Raw genomic sequence first — 18,535 nt, 5'->3', positions numbered from 1 at the left:
TCTTCACGTTCTCCAATGCCGATACTCTGGACAAGCTGCGGAAACCCCAGCTTCTTCTCCAAAGCCAAGAGACAAGTCTTCTCATCAAAAATAACAATGATCAATCCCCCTTCTCTTCTTTTCAAAAGCCTTATATATATTTCCCATGAAGGTTCGATTTGACATTTAATGATATAATATTTGTGTTTACTATTCACGGGTACTGTAGCGCACTGTTCATGTGCACTGTTCACATGCACTGTTCATGACACTGTAGCAGCAAATAAACCCTTTGTATGATGTTCTCAGTTTGCCATATACATATGCCCTCAGCTATGCCAATAAATCTGAAAATAAATCCCCAATCAGCACAATGTCAACTTCTGGATGAAGCCAACCCTAGGAGCAACTTCAGATGAATATCTCACACCTTCAGATTGCTGATGCAATGAAGTCTTCACTTTCTCCAATGCCGATACTCTGGACAAGCTGCAGAAACCCCAGCTTCTTCTCCAAAGCCAAGAGACAAGTCTTCTCATCAAAAATAACAATGATCAATCCCCCTTCTCTTCTTTTCAAAAGCCTTATATATATTTACCATGAAGGTTCGATCTTCTCCAATAAGGCATTAAATCAATTAATGATATTAAATGACATTTAATGATATTATATTTTCACTTTGTCATTTAATATTTCACCTTCATAAAAGAGCCACACTTAATTAATTAAATGGTCCCCTTTAATGATACTTGGACCCTTACTTAAGTTATAATATAAAATTATATTATAACTTAATAATATAAGCTCAAAACATTAATGTTTATTTAAACTAAATAAACATTAATAACTCCATTAATACTCAACATTTTTTAATGTCGTCTGAACTGGGAGCCGACATGATGAAGCTGCATATGATCATACCCCTTTACTAAAAATAGAAGGGGTCCATCTCTAACATCTCAACTTTCTATAAATAGTAAGTATAGCAAATGAAGTCCAAATGATACCAAATGAAAGCCAGATCGAAACACACTGAACTCTGGAGACGATACAAGCCTCGAAAGACCCTCTATCCATACTCATTAGCCTACGAGGGTCAGAATGATAGGCCAATCACCCAAAAAAACCATGTCTGCTAAAATGGGGACATTACAAGCCACCACTCACCAATCAGGGAAGGTCTACATCAGTATGTCTAGATACAATGTATTTGATTCCTCCATGATGGCACAAACTCCGATGTACCTACCCTTGCTATCTATTGGTCATACCAATGTGTTGTAATTATCTAATTGGCCAAATTGAGTTTGTTGTAACAAACCTTAATTAGGATTTTATTGTAAAATCTTGGCCATTGATCTCAAATTGATCTTAGTCGTTGAATTGTATTGAGAGCACTATAAAAGGCTCAAGCTCTTCATTTGTAAGGGTTAATAAATAGTGAGCTAATAGTGAATAGAGAAATAGGTGGTTAATAGTTAATAGTTGGAGAATAGTTAATAGCTGATAGCGAGTTAATAGTCAGTAGATAGTCTTAAGAGAATAGAATAGAAGTTAAAGTAGAGTAGGAAGAGAAGGCAGAAATTGTTGCCTAAGTTGTAAATGAACTCCGTTTTCATTGAAGTTATAGTGAAGTGTGTTGTTTCTTTACAATGTGCATGGTTTCTTGTTGGATCTTCATGTTAGATGGTAAATAATTAGATTGAATGGAAGTAGTTGTAGAATGTATTCATGTGGAATCCGCCCAACCCATACCACTAGCCTCTTGCTGCTTGTAACTACCCCTTGTGCGGTCAACTGGAATGATATGAGCTTAATTCCGAATCGTTCTACATTCATTGCTTATGCATTAACTTGAATGGTAATCGATGTTTGATGGTATTGATTCGAACATCCTTGAAACGTCCTTAGAAGATTGCACTGAGCTTGTGTCAAATTGTTCAGTTTGATGGTGAGACCTCGCTTAGTAGGATTCCATCTACCCATTCATTCATCTTCCTACATTCTTAAGATTAGAATAGGCTCTCTCAAACCTTACCTCTTTTGCTCTTTTTTATCTTCCAATTGAGTAGATAGGACCTAAGTTCCAGCAAATCAAGCATTCAGGCATTCAAATGTATGTCCCCTTATGATTCCAACATAATCACATCAACCAATGAGCTTATCCACACATAGTGACCCTACATTCATGAAGCTTGGAGTCTTCTCAAGTGATCCTTAAACTAATCTTCAACATCCGAGAGATTTTGTTCAAGAGAGGATAAGATACTTGTGGTATTTTATTCTGTGTTCGCATGTGCGTAAAAAACACATCAACAGATACTTTCTTGAACCTACGTCCTATGTCAGAAGAAGATGCTATTAAGTTTGCAGCTTTGCATTTGGATGGAGTAGCCTATGATTGGTGGCACCATGGGATGGTGACTTTGCATCACGACCTTATTACTACATACCAAAAATTCACTGACAGATTGATTTAGTGTTTTGACAAAAGAGATCCAAACTTATATTTCAAGGATCTAGCCCAATTGAAACAAATGGGCAGCTTGGAATCTTACATTAGTGAATTTCAGAAGCTTTCAGTTATGGTAACTAATATCTCAGAGAGAAGGCTGGTCATCTTTACGTTGAAGGTCTTTATGAGCCTATGAAGGGTTGGATTAAGGCTTTTGATCCCCCTACCTTGCAAGAAGCCATGAGGAACGCACGTAGCATGGAACTTACCGCTCCTCATAGTAAGTTCACTCCAAACCATCCTCATCATTTAATGACAGCAAGTCTGATCCAAAGAAATCAGAGAATGTGGATTAAGGGAAGAAGTTTGCAGCACCTTTGGACAAGGAAACACTTAATGATTTGCGTAGAAGGAAGTTGTGTTTTCATTGTAAGGGCCCTTATGATCAAAACCATGATTGTCCCCTCAAGCCTAAGGGTCAAAATAGGAATATGGAGTGGTTTTATGAGAGAGAAAACATGACTGATAACACAGGCCAGCAAACTGATCAAGATGATTCAGAGACTGAAAATTAAGAGAAGGGAGTTGAAAATATAGGAGAATTTGATCTACGGGAGGCTCATATGTCTAGCATGCAAGGAGAAGGTTCTTTTAGGTTGCATGGACTCTTGGCTAGTCAAAGAGTCATCTCTCTACTTGATACAGGTGCAACTCATAATTTCATAGATGCACGGTTGGTGGAGAAACGTGGGATTCAAACTCAAGAGTTTGAAGGCAGAAGGGTGAAAGTTACTGATGATAATGTGCTGACTTGTGATAGAATGATTTCAGACTTACCCATGAAACTCAATAATTATGAATTCAAAGCTGACTTTTATGTGGTTAACATGGGAAACATAGATGTGGTCCTTGGCATGACGTGGCTTCATGCAATAGGTGAATTTACACTCAACCTTAGAGATATGGAGATGAAATTCAAGGTTGACGGGACTAATCATGTTCTTAAAGCTATCAAGGCCAACAACTTATAACTCATCACTCTTAAAAGAATGGAGAGACTTATCAGACATGACATGGTGGATTGGGCAGCAGAGTGTAAACTAATGCCTACTTATGAAGAATAGCATAAAACACCTTACCATTCAGATATTCAGGAGCTTAGAATTAAGCATACAAAGGTGTTTAGTGACATACCTCTTTTTAGGCCTCCTAATAGAGGCATAGAGCACATTATTGAGCTGGAAGAGGGCACCAAGCCCATCATGATTACACCTTACCAGCACCCCAAGCGGTTGAAAGATGAAATTGAGAAAGCCATCAAAAAACTTCTAGCAATGGGACACATAAGGCCAAGTAAGTCTCCTTTCGCTTCATTAGTTGTTTCGGTGAAGAAGAAAGATGGCACACTTAGAATGTGCATTGATTGTCGTATGTTGAATAGAAGGACTATAAAGAACAGGTATCCCATTCCTCGCATCGATGAGTTGTTAGATGAGCTTCACGGAGCTTGTTATTTCTCTAAGATTGACTTGAGGACAGGTTATCATCGGATCAGTGTCAAGGAGCAGGACATTAAAAACACTGCTTTCAGATATCATTGTGGACACTATGAGTTTTTGGTTATGCCTTTTGGGTTAACCAACGCACCAGCTACTTTTCAGTCCACTATGAATAGGGTCTTCCAGTTTCAGTTGAGGAGATTTGTTCTGGTTTTCTTTGATGACATTTTGGTTTATAGTAGAACTTGGGAGGAGCACCTGGTTCACTTGAATACTGTTTTAGGCATACTTGACAAGGAGTCCAAGTGTGCACTGGGAATGACAGAACTTTTATATTTGGGTCACATAATCAGCAGAGAGGGAGTTTGCATGGATCCTAATAAGGTTCGTGCCATTGTTGAGTGGCCTACACTTGAGACCTTGACTCAGCTCAGGGGATTTGTTGGTTTTTGTGCCTTCTACCGTCGGTTTGTTAGTGGTTTTTCACGACATGCCGCACCTCTTACTGATTTGACAAAGATGGGTGTATTTGTTTGGACACCTCTAGCACAAGAGTGTTTTGAGAAGTTCAAGCAATTAATGACTACATGTCCAGTTCTTGCTTTACCCGATTTCACCAAACCTTTTGAGCTTCATTGTGGTGCATGTGGAGAGGGTATTCGTGCAGTGATTATGAAAGATCGTCATCCTATAGCTTATGAGAGCAGGAAGCTTAGGGGTCTAGAGAGGAGATATAGTATTTTGATAAGGAAATGTTGGCCATCATGCATGCAATGGCTAAGTTCAGGAAATATTTACTTGGCAGCAAGTTTTGTGTCAAAACTGATCATAATAGCTTGAAGCATTTCCTTGGACAGCGCGATCTAAATGAGCGTCAACAGAAGTGGGTCAGCAAGTTACAGTCTTATGATTTTGACATCTCATATGTCAAAGGGACTCAAAACATTGTTGTTGATGCCTTATCTCGTCATCCCCATTTGAGCTCCTTGGCAATTGTTTCCAAGGATTGGAAACACTTGATTATAGCAGAGTATGCCAAGAATCCATAGGCCTCTGGTATTATTGATAGGACAGTACCGAGCAACAAGTACTCTCTTGCGAATGATCTCATCATTTACAAAGAGAGGATATTTCTAGTCCCAGGTTCTGAGGTGAAGTGCATAGTATTGAGGACTTTCCATGATTCACCTATGGCTGGACATCCTGGTTACTTTAAGACCTATAGGCAGCTACGGGAGAGATTCTCTTGGAAGGGTCTCAAGTTTGATGTTCTTCGGTATGTCAGAGAGTGTTCTGTTTGCCAACAGAACAAGCAGGAGCACAACTTTCCTACAGGGTTACTTTAGCCGCTTCCTATTCCTAACAGGAAGTTGGAATGCTTGTCTATGGACTTCATCACGGGCTTGCCTAAAGCACAGGGTAGTGACAGCATTTATGTGGTGGTTGATCGGTTGACTAAGTATGCACATTTCTTCTCGATCACGGCTACTTATTCAGCTGCTCAGGTGGCCGATATTTTCTTTCGTGAGGTATTCAGATTGCATGGTTTACCTCGGAGTATTGTCAGTGATAGGGACAGTAGGTTCATGGGTCACTTCTGGTAGGAGTTATCCAGACTTTGCGGGATAGAGCTCACTCCAAGTGCCAGTTACCAACCCCAGACTGATGGACAGATAGAGATTGTCAACAAATGGGTGGAAGAATACCTGCGGAACTACATTTCAGGGCAGCAGAAGGCTTGGGTGAAGTGGTTACACTTGTGCGAGTATTGTTATAATTCCACTCACCACATGCCTATTCAAATGACGAACTTTCAGAGCTTTGTATGGTTATGATGCACCGAGTTTCCTGGATTTATTGTTGAGTGATTGCAAAGTGCCTAGTGCTAGGGATTTGTTACAAGAGAACCAGGACATTATGAGAGCTCTTCGCGAGAACATCCAGAAAGCTCAAAATCAGCAGAAACAATATGTTGATCAAAAGAGGGTTGAGTGAGCATTTGACATTGGTGATATGCTATATCTGATGCTTCATCCCTACAGGCAGTCCACTTTTAGGCAGAAGGGTGGAGAGAAACTCAAGCCACGCTACTATGGACCATTCATGATTGTCAAGCGTGTTGGTGAGGTGGCTTATCAGCTATATTTACTGGTAGATAGTAAGGTTCATAATGTGTTCCATGTGTCACGCCTTAAGAAGGCATTGGGACAGCATATAGTTCCTTCAACAGTTCTACCACCCCTGGATGATGAGGCGAAGTTACTGCTAGTACCTGAGGCTATTCTGGAGTTCAGAAGCGTCATTTGCGGAGAAGTGTCATCAGGGAATTTTTTATTAAATGGAAGGATCTGCCGATAGAGGATGCTACTTGGGAGAGTGATAGCATTTTACAGCATCCAACATTGAGTTTGCTTGAGGACAAGCAAATTCAAGGAGGGGGAATTGTGATGTCCCCATCCTAGTCAGGGTTTTAGAGTTGATGAGTTAGCTTATTTCCAAGACCCTCGTAGGCTAACAAGGTATGGACAGAGGGTCATGGGGACAATGGATGGAGGATGATGTTCTTCAGTTAAGGGTTGGGTTCAATTCAGGCTTCGTTTGAGCAGTTTCTGACTCTATTTGAGGAATTTGCTATTTATAGCATTTGGGCTATTTATAGATGGGAAGTTGGTTATTTTTAGACAAGCCCCTGGTCACATGGGTTTTGGGAGCTTTATCTCCAGCTTCTGACGGTTCATCTTTTGGAGTCATATTGAGAGAGATATTAATTTTTTAGTGAATTACAGGCAATATTTAATTAATGACGTTTATTATAAAGTCACATTGACTTTTTAATAAAATATTTCACTTAAATTTATTTGACTTATTATTTTTCTCCATCGTTGAGCGCCCATATTAAAAATGTTTAAACACTTAATGATATTTTTCAAACCCTAAAAACAACCCTAATTAAAAATCGTGGGTTTTGCCTCCTTGAGAAAACAAACTCATTAATTTGTTAATCATTTGATATCTCTTTCTCTCTGGGTTTTGAAGCTTGAGGGTTTCAGACTAGATTCTTCATTGGAGAACATCTATTCTTCAGTGCATGGTAATGGTGAGACTATGAAAGATCAATTGAATTGTTGCAACTTGCAGCTGTGGTTGGCCTCGTTCAAAAGTCAAATTGGTGATGATTGCAGGCAGATTTGGCTTCTTACAGGGCAGATTTGTTGTAGGTTTTCTTATTTCCTATTATTGCTGTTAATTTTCTATGGTTTGGAGGCCTCCTTTCCCAAACACACAGCTTGCTCATTAAATTGGCGCCATCTTCTACTATTTGGACGTCTTATTATTAAAATAAGAGCAGATCTGAATTGTTTCCTGAATAAAAATCAGAACTTTGTAAATTGCTGATTTAATCTTTTCATTTCAATAAATTGGCTAAGGACCTACGGCTATGCTTCTAAATTCTCCAATTTATTGTTTCAGCTGATTATTTCATGTATTATTTTCAATATGTGTTGAAAATTAAGAAACCCCTTCTGCAAATTCTGTCTATTTCTGAAAGACCATCTTTAATAATCAAAAAATACAAAAAGAATTATAAAATTACAGCAGGTTGAAGAATTGAACCAGCAAGGGTTGATCACATTTAGCATTGCGCAAAATTGCAAACCTAAAATGAGCGCTTGCAAATCAACCTTGTTGTTAGTGCTGTTTGGCAATCTTTTCACATTCTACTAATCATCTTTCCTTCCCAATCTTGAATTGTGCAACTTGCACCTAATGTTCCTTGATTGCCTTTGGAGGCCTCATTGAAGTTTAACTTGGAGCACCCATGCTATGGTGGTTTCAATTTGGTGTCTTACATTAAATGGGGGATAAAACATGAGTATAATTAAATTACATTAGCTCCTTATGTCTCCACATTAAAGGTGACTTTTAATTTTTTCCCTTTAAACATTAGTCCTAGCTTTAATTAATCATTAAAGTTAAATGTTTAAATTTAACTTTAGGAACTTTGATTTAATCGCCCAATTAATTAATGGCTCATTAAATTGGCCAACCTGATGGAGAATTAAATGCACCAAAATGCTGACATCCAAAAATTCTTCAAAATTTACGAGTCACTAAGCCACAACTAACTTACTATAAATAGTAAGTATCTAGAAACCCAGCCAAAACACCTCCAATTTCCCTGAAACTGAAAATGCCTAAGCCAAATCCCTCACCGATCCCTGTAAAGTCCTGGTTAGCCCTCGAGACCAAGGCAAAATGGGCTAACGACACATCATCTGATGTCATGCTAATATGGGGACATTACGCGATGATTTTGAAGTAAGAAGAAAGATGCATTCCAGGTTACCCATTGACTTCATTCGGAGATGCAAAGTCTTTAGTGTTGCTGATCAAGCACAAGATAGTGGCAAACGCCTCCAACCTACCTTCGAAGAAAAGAAAGACAAGTAAAAGTCAATTGGACCAAGGTAGAGATCACAAATTTGAAAGACTTGATGAAACTAGTCTTGACCTATACATGCAAATGGGTAGATATCCAACACCAAAAGCTGAAAGAACAGAATGTGCAATTAACATTTGACTTAGCAAGAAGAGCAAGATTGTCAGAAGATAATGAAGAAGATGCAAGTGCAAGAGGAAGCGTCACCCGATCAGCTCACCCCAAAGGTTCCAAGAGGAAGGAGAATCATGAAGAAAAGGGATCATCACGTAAAAGGCATAAGTCAGTTCCGATCATCCTTCTACTAGTACCTCTTCTAGGCATGAAGAAGAGATGAAAATGAAGGCCATGAGAATCAAGGACTTGAAAAAGATTTGAGTCATGAGGTGAATGAATCAATGGAATCAACAATCCAGAATGACAAAAGTGAGAGGCGAGACAAAAGAAAACAATCACAAGATCAAGATGATCCCACTCCCCACATTCAAGTAAGTAGTGAAGATGAAGGAGAAGATAGTGATGAGACGACTTCCCCTCCTACAGATGAACAATTGCCCGAAGAAACACAAGTAGGAAAAGGAAGATCCTCTATCTCGGCATGGCTTAAAGAGAGGCTCGCCAAAGAAGTAATAGCAATGGATGAAGAACCATTGGGTGACTTGGATAGTCTCCTAAATCGGACTCAAGATATCACTAAAAGGAAGAAAGCAACAAAGATGTCTAAAGTGATAAGGGATAATATAGGTTCTTGAGTACTTCAAATCGCCACTCCAATGGTTGATAAACTTGAAGGTGATATCATAGCTGAAGAGTATGATGTGGAGACTATTGATTTGGTTTTGCCTACCACTGAGCAAGAATTGGGTGATATGAATGATTTAGTGAAAAGAGTTCATGATATGCTTAGGATGGAAGTAGAAAAGAATAGGAATCTGGAGAGAGAAATAAGTGCATGGAAAAATTACTTCCATCAATTCAAGGAGCCATTGAGGCAACATGATCCATCGGTTACACCACCACTGCTGCTTTCTCCAAAATCAATGGATCATGTGGAGAAAATAAGGAATCCAGTGCAACTAATGGATGTTTGGATAGACAAATCCTTCAAGAAGGCTAATAAATTCGTAAGAGATATAATGAAGATACTTGATAGAGCTATTAAAGTTCTTGGGAGAACTCATGGTCTCATGGCAGCATTTGATACTTTTGTCTACACAAGGGACATCACTATCCCTGTCTTGGAAGAATTGAGAAAGACACTTAAGCAAATTTTGGTGAAGGAAGAGATATTGAAAGATGGACGCTCACCAAGTTTTCTGCATTGGGGGAGCTTGCTTCGCATGAGAAAGGTTACCTTTGAGGATATCAATAATGGGTGCAATCAAGTTGATGAAGCAATCCACCTAATTCGTGACAAGATTGTGGAAGTAGTACAAACCATTCTCGAAAAGGAGATAGATATCGAAATGCATATAGATATTAGTGAGTTGGAAGAAAAGAATAAAAGTCATTTTCCATGGAACTGGTGGGTCAATCACAAAAAAGCAAGTAGGTGACATACATGCACTCATGGTACTTGTTAGCAAGACAAGGGATTACAAGTCTGGATGGAATACTACTTTCATCTCAGCCTTTGAAGAAGCTATCTATTTGGAAGAGCAATTGAAGAACCTGCCAGCAGCTCCAATAACTGAAATTGAATGCATGACGACTACGTTCATTGAATTTGGCAAAAGAGAAAGGGAAAAAGGGAACAAAATTCTAGATGAAAACTTGTTGTGATCCTATGTGGCAATTCATTTTCTTATTGGAGATTTCCTCCTCATAAGTTGTGCCAAATGGCTAATGTGTTTGATAATGTTTATATAGATAGGTTTTGATTGCATCAAACCCTAATTAGGGTTTAGGTGGCGAAATCATGGCCCTTGATCTTCATTCAATCTTGGCCATTCGTCATATTTGGGAGCACTATATAAACCCCACTCACTTTCATTTGTGAGAGATTAGAGAAGAGATTTGAAGAGTTGTTGCTATTTTGCTATTGGATTAATAAAGACATCGAATTGTGATGTTTCTATTCAATCCTTGAAGCATTTGCATGATTATTCATCTTCTCAAATCAAGCTTTGAAATTAGTCTAAGTATTTAAGTTAAAATGATAGAATGTTGTGTATGATTCATGGTGAAACTCCTAATCCATTCCACTAGCAGTTTGTTGATTGCAAATTCGCCTTGTGTGGTCAACTGGAATTCTTGAAACTGCTTTAGTTCAAAATCATGGATATGCATTTAATTAATGGTGTCTATGTTTGGTAATACTTTGAAAATTTTCTAATCTCCTTAGAAGATTGCATTAGCCTTTGTGGAGTTGTTCTTGTATGTCGAAGCAAAGACTAATAGAGTTTCATCTAAAGTCATCCTTCATCCTTGCATTCTTAGAAGTAGCTTAGTATCTCTCAACCCTCAACTTTTGCATTTTCTTTATCAAACCATTAGAAGTAGTAGTAAGTAGGAGAGCTTTATTGCATATCATTCGAAAAACATTCCTTGAAGTCTAGACATTCATCTCTTAAGAAGTACATAAGGCCCCTTGGATTAACAGCAATCACAACGACCAATTGAGCTTATCCACGAGCAGTGACCCAACAATAGAAACCTTGGAGTCTTCCAATTGATCACATAGTTTAGCATTTGTGAAGATTTTGGTCAAGTTAGGATAAGATACCTTGGCCCTTTATTTTGTGTTTGTATGTGCATAAAAGACACATCAACAAAATTGGCGCTAGAAGGAGGGCCCTTGAAGAGAAGCTTTCTTAAGGTGATTGTTACTATTCAAGGAGAATTATCATGAACCACAATGGTGTTGCCGCATAGAAATTTAGATATTCTATTGCAACCAAACTTGGGGTTCGATAACGTCCAAGAAGACATTATTTCAGGACTGAACAACCTTGCTTGGAACGTGAGAAGTGAAGCTAAAAATTCAAGAGTTAGAGCCGTGTTGGAACAAGAAGTGAAAGCGGAAAGAATCAAAAGAGCAAATGAAAGAGCACTTCACAATCAAAGGAATCCCAACCTCTTGAATAAGTTCGAAAAGGCAACCACTACACGCTGGATCGCATTGGTTCTTTCTCACCTGAGAACCATCAAAGAGTATTGAGATCTACACTAGGATCAAAAGAGCTAAATGAATTGAAATTTACCTCCAAACCAAGACGTGGGAAGAAAGGAAACCCTTCAAGAGAACAAATACTAAGTGAAGAAGATATAACTAGCTCGTTTAAGACTTCACCACTTCAGCATCAAGTCCAAGATGCTATTCAAGCAAGTATTCAAGTTGTTGTATAATTGGCTAGTCAAGCGAGTTCAATTCCATCAAGTTTTCAATCAAGTTCTCAATCCAACGGAAGCACGATGCAGTACTTTCCACCTCCTCCTCCTCCTCCCCACGCTCTTAATGGTGCTACATGGTTGGTCAACAATCCATCCCCACTTGAGTTCACAACTTATCATGAAATGCCAAAGAATCCAGAGAACTTTTGTTCCAAATTCAATATAAATGATCTAAATCGAACAGTTGAAGATCACATCAAGATGTTCGAAGACATCCCACGCAATAGGCGAATTGAATATGGAGATGTGGCCTGCAAACTCTTCCCATATTCCCTAGGGGAAGAAGCATATTTCTGGTTTATTCATTTACCCATTGGCTCCATAAGAACATGGGAGGCAAGGAAAGATGCATTTATTGGAAAGTACGGTATCCCGATTACCCTTGCTAAGTTGTATAGGTAGTTTATAGAAGTCAAGAGACAATAGCATGAACCTATTACTGCATTCAATAATCGGTTCAACAAAGCTTACACAAGGTTACGCGCCCCTTACCTTATTGCTGATGCAAGATAACTATTTTTTTGCCTTAGATCATCTAATTGCCATGTTCGTAAGGGCTCATCCAGCTCTAGCTGATTTGAATGCAGCCTATGCAAAAGCTATTGAAGTAAGCAAAGGGTTTGGACAGAATATTACCGGACCACTACTTCACATGGGGCCACCGACAGCATCCAACCACATTCAAGCTATAAGTCAAGCTTTGATTCACCACACGCCAATCATGAATCCAATTCACAAGCGGTGTGTCCCAACATGCAGCCATCCAATCAGCTACTACTTCATCCAGGGGCTTCTCTTTCTCAAGCCTTGCCATCGCATCCAGTGTACCTACAAAATGCGACGACGTCCACCTGGACACAAGAGGAGAAAGAAGAGATGAAAGAATTAATTGAACAAGTCAAGAAGCTGTCAACCGAGGTGACTTATTTGAGAAATCAGAACAATCTGTTGTAGAATATGCAAAGAAACAATCAGAATTACCAAGAAAACAACAATCAAGGTTTTCAAAGAAGAATGTGAAACACAACACCCAATAATGGAAATGTCCCTTCACCACTAGATAACCCACCTAATTCACAAAATCAAGAGAATCGTCCTACTGAGAAGTTGTTCCTAGCAGAAGTAGCATTGTCAAGTTGGTGTAGGTTACACAACACAAATCAACATTCTAAACTTCAATGCCTTGAGTTCAAGATAGCTGCTAACATATTTCAACAGGAGATGCGTAGCACAGAAGCATCAAAGAATCCTCCTACCACAAGTTATGAAATCCTACAACACGATATGACCAAGCTTTGATTGTAGAAAACTTCAAATTCCCTCTAGTATATGAAGATGAATTGACACAAGAACAAAATGGAAGATTTCCTCCAGAGTCAGCTAATGGACCGATGGTAGTGTCGAGCTCTCAGTTCCCACCTGCTTCCGCAAATGGACCTGTTGAAGACTCAGTTTATATTTTTCCACCACTCAACAACAGCGTTTTAGTCGAAGGAATCAAAGAGGTGCAGACACTGCAACAATCATCGGGCAATCAAGGACCAAAATTGTATCAGAGGAACTATAGAAATCAAGAACCATTGACCACATTGATTCCTCTGAACAACTTCTCTACTCTGCCAAATCCAAATGCCAATAATATGCCAAATTATCCACAAGATTCGCCTAAGTATAGGCAGAAGAACATTCCTTCTCCTCCAAAGGATGAATTGAAAAGGTTGAGCTTATATGTGCTAGAAGAATTCAAAAAGGTTAAGATAAGCATGTCATTGTTTGAGTTGATGAAAGTACCTGAGATCAGGGAGACTTTGATAAATAGCTTGAGTGATACCACCACGACAAGGATAACCAATCAGAACACCTCCAACACCTCAAGAGGAATAACCAATGCTTCCCAAGCCAATGTAAATATGGTTCAAGAAGAAATGGATGATGATCAACAACCATCTAGTACAGAATGCATGGTCCAAAGTTCACCTACTCCGTCAAAGAAGGAAGATATGTTAGAAGGGAAAACATTGCTCACAAGAGATAATGCCAAGAAAACCCAAGAGATGCTAGTTGTAAGAGAAAATTTTACCACAAGTGAGATTACTCCAAAGGAAGAAACTACCACCAAGAAAGATCTAACCAAAAGGGAGAAAACTTCAAAGAATGGGAAAATCGCTAAAGACAACATTTTAAAAGTGAGTGACAACAGTAAGAAAGAAGAAGAAAGTTCACATAGACAAAAGGATAAGTCGGCAGTCCTCTGTCAAGGAAAAAATGAGCCCGCTCCATTCTCGCTTTCAATCAAGATTTTCGGAAAACTCTTGCACAATTGTTTGTATGACTCAAGAGCTTCAAGCAATGTGATGCCCTTAGCCATCTCCAAAACGCTGGGCCTGACTCCTACACCTACCATGAAGAAAGCAACTCAACTAGACAAGACCAAGGTTCTAGTGGTAGGGGAGCCTAACAATATTCACATACAATTGCCTGTCAATCCAAGAGTCCAACACTTCATAGATATATCAGTTGTAGATATACCTGATAGATACAACATGCTCCTAAGCAGAGATTGGTCATGGAGATTCAATGGATATGTCTCAATCGATTTTTCTCACATGTGGCTACCCTGGAGTGGTGTCCTAGATCAGATCAAGATTGATAGTACCCCAAGGCTAAGGCTGATGATAACATAATATGGGGAAGATAATGAAATTCTATTCCTAGAAACAGATCTCGGGACATATAGACCCAAAGTTGAAGAAGTCCTAATGCTACAAGGTCTTAATGGAAAAAGTAGTTCACAAGAAGTCACAAATTCTATTGAAGTTGTTGTCGAAAGTGATCATGATTCAGGTCAAGATGATGATGGAATGTTTGAAAATTTCAAGAAGTTTGTCTACAAGAATATCAAACAAGGCATTGAGCTTGGTAACTTAGAATGTGTTCAAGACTTATTGCTACCAAATTGGTGCAAGATACACAATGCCTTCCATTTCGAGTTCTCATGTGCTATGTGCAAAATCGCTTTGGAACAAGTGTACAAAAGGATTCCCGAAGCCCTGATGTTGGAGGAAATCAAAATTCCAGAAGCTGATAGTTCACTTGAAGAAACCTCGCCAAAATCACAGAAAGAAGATGAAAATGAAGTGAAACCACAAGAGCAAATCTCACAAGGAAGATATAATGATGATGAGAACCAGGTGTGGACTCTTAAGGTTTGATGGGTCAAAACCAAAGCAAGGATCAGAAACAAGTTTTGAACTGATTAGCCCTGCTGGAGAAACCTACTTGGCCGCTCACAGGTTACAATTTCCATGCACAAACAATGTTGCTGAATATGAATCACTAGTTCATGGGTTGTTGCTGGCCATTCAAAAGGGAGCAAAGATTCTACATGCATTTGGAGATTCAGAGATAGTCATAAGACAAATAAGGAAACAATATGTTTGTCACGACAAAAGATTGACAAGATACTGCAATAGGGTATGGGACCTCATCGAAAGTTTCGATGCTTTCAATATCAAGTCAGTTTATAGATATCATAATCAAGTGCCAAATTCGCTTGCTCAAGCTGTCAGTTCCATGGAGGGGTTAAAGAAATTCATGGAAGAATTGACTCAAGTGCCTTCAATCCCTGACAATATCACAAACTTTTAGGTGTTCAAGGATGACAAACACATATTAGACTTCTTGACCAATTCAGATGTCTTCTTAACCTAGATCATTGATGAAGAAGATATTGAAGGAGCGGAGTTGGATCCTGAGGGTATTTTGAATCTAAAAACTAATACCATCCCAAGAGGAATGGTGGAGCTGGAAAGAATTTTTGACCCAAATAAGTTGCGAGCTATCAAAAGTCATGACATAGATGGAAATGCCTATGAAACTGTCAATTTGGGGAATAATGAAGAAATAAAAAACGTATTTATAGTAAAGGCTTGCACACCACAAGAAAAGGAGGGTATATTGAAGAACATGAGGGAGTTCCCATATGTTATTGCATGGAGCTATGAGGATTTGAAGACATATGACACCTCAATCATCACTCACACAATTCCTTTGAAGCTAGGGTGTAAACCCTTCAAACAGCGACAGAGACCAGTGAATCCATTGTTGGAACCGTTGATATATCAAGAAGTTAAAAAGTTGCTATGAGCCAAGATCATTTTTCTAGTAAGGCACTCAACGTGGGTCACCAACTTAGTTCCAATGCGAAAGAAAAATGGTGAAATCGGACTGTGTGGATTTCAGGAACCTTAATAAGGCATCAGAGAAAGACAATTACCCATTACCATCATTAGATGAGGTATTACAAATAGTAAATGGGTCACAAATGATGTCCTTTTTGGACAAATACTTAGGATACAGCCAGGTAATGGTGGAGCATGAAGATAGCCTAAAGATAGCCTTTACAACAAAATGGGGAACGTTTGCTTATAGGAGAATGCCTTTTGGGCTAATTAATGTTGGTGCTACTTTTCAAAGAGCAACGGATATCGCTTTTGAAGACCTGATAGGAAAGTGTATCATTATTTACATGGACGACATCACAGTGTTCTCCAAGAAGAGAGATCACGTAGAAGATTTAAGAAAGGTATTCCAAAGGTGCCAAAGATATGGAATATGGCTAAACCCACAGAAGTGCATATTCGGGGTCACTGAAGGAAAACTGCTAGAGCACGTCATTTCAGAAAAAGGGATTTCTATAGACCCCGATAGAGTAAAAGCAATATCCACGATCAATCTCCCTGCTAGTAAGAAAGAGTTAAAATCGTTTTTCGGCAAAATAAACTTTGTCAACAAGTTCACTACTGGGTTTGCAGAAATAGTGAGACCGCTGAACGAAATGCTAAAGAAGGATGCCAAAATGGAGTGGACGACACCAGCGAAGAGAGCATTTGAAGAGATCAAGCTGGCAATTGCTAATGCTCTGGTGTTGACTAGTCCAGATTACACGAAGCCTTTCTATCTATATTCCTTTGCTTCAGAACATACATGTGCAACCATCCTCACTCAAAGAAACGAAGAGAAAGATGAAAACCCCATAGTATTTATGAGCACGCCACTTAAAGATGCTGAATTGAGGTATCCAAATGTTGAAAAACAAGCATATCCTCTAATGAAGGCAATCAAAAAATTCCAGCATTACATTTTAAAAACAAAGGTGTACGCAATAGTACCCAATGCAGCAGTTAAAACCCTTCTTATGCAAAACAAGTTAGGAGAGAGAAGAGGAGAGAACAGGAAAGTGGGTTGCCACTATCCAAGAGTATGATGTAGAAATCCAGTCGATGAAACTCGTTCGAGGGCAGTCTCTCGTGCAAACTCTAGCAGTAGATGGACCTGGATTGGTTCAACAAGACTATGAACTAGAAGATGTCACTCTGGATGAGTGATAAAGGAGATGGTGACTTATTTACTCAATCAAAGATGTTCCACTCATATGACTCCTACACAAAAAAGAGCTCTCAGATTGAAAAGCCAACATTATATGGTCCAAGGCTCGGTCCTATACAGAAGAAATCATGAAGGAATCTATTTAAGATGTGTGCGCAAAGATGAAGCAAAGCGAATTATGGAACATTTCCATAACAAGTTTGGGATAGGTCATGGCACGAGTCTAGCTACAGCTCATGAGATACTAAGGGCGGGATACTACTGGCCCACATTGTTTCCAGATATTCACTAACACGTGAAGACATGTCACACTTGCCAGGTAGCAGCTTTCCGCAAGAGAAACCCAACGATGCCACTACAATCGGTTATCGAGTCTAGGCCGTTTGCCAAATAGGGTTTGGAATTTATTGGTATGATCAACCCCCCTTCTTCAGCACAACATAGGTACATTCTAACCGCTACTAATTACTGTACTCGGTGGTCGGAAGCCCAAGCCTTGAAGTTATGCACTACTAATGTTGTAATTAATTTTTTAGAAGAAAACATCACAACTAGGTTTGGATGCCCTTATGCTTTGGTTTGTGACAATGGTCTTGCATTTACATCATTTATATTTTCCAATTGGACCTTTGAAAATGGAACAATGCTCAAATTTTCATCAAATTACTACCCACAGGGTAATGGCCTAGCAGACTCTACAAACAAAAACCTGTTGAGTGTGATCAAGAAATTGTTAGAGAGAAACCTTGGAGTCTTCCAATTGATCACATAGTTTAGCATTTGGGAAGATTTTGCTCAATCAAGGATAAGATCCCTTGGTATTTTATTTTGTGTTCGTATGTGCATAAAAGACACATCAAAAAGTACTGCGATTGATAACTTAGCAATAACCTTCAGCTATGCACAAGGGTAGAGGACAAATCAGAGGATCCCATTGATTTGGATGAGATAGATCCTTAGAGCGATAGGACAAGGTAGGATAAGCAACCATTATTTACAGAAGATGAGATTCTTGACATTGAGAAGCAAGCATTGGAGATGTGGGTGCAGCAAGAGATGTAGGATTGGATGACATTAATGAGGCTGAGGAGTTATTGCTACTTACTACAAGGATGGAGGTCGATTCATAGCCTTCTATGCTAAGCAAGGGGCCACAACAAACTCCAAGGAATAGACCCTCTACCTCTCCCCTAGTTTTCACTAGATTAGGGAAGAGGAAGACGTAAAATGTTGTATTTACAGTTTTCATTTTGTCAGCTATCTATTGTATCAGGCTATCAGCCATTAGGATTCTGCATAATGATACAATTTTGTACTCAATTTGTACTCAAATTAATCAAATTTAATAGAAAACACTTTTTTACTCATTTATACTCATTG

The 18,535-nt window shown here is 38.9% G+C and overlaps 1 protein-coding gene across 1 annotated transcript in view; it reads right to left on the bottom strand.

The window, feature by feature from the left end:
- LOC131038390 (myosin-11) overlaps positions 1–18,535 on the bottom strand; it is a 298,247-nt gene that overhangs the window by 74,090 nt on the left and 205,622 nt on the right. The window lies entirely within an intron of this gene.

Source organism: Cryptomeria japonica, chromosome 2 (genome assembly GCF_030272615.1).
Source record: "Cryptomeria japonica chromosome 2, Sugi_1.0, whole genome shotgun sequence".
NCBI lineage: Eukaryota > Viridiplantae > Streptophyta > Pinopsida > Cupressales > Cupressaceae > Cryptomeria > Cryptomeria japonica.
This window is presented reverse-complemented; position numbering and strand designations above follow the sequence as displayed.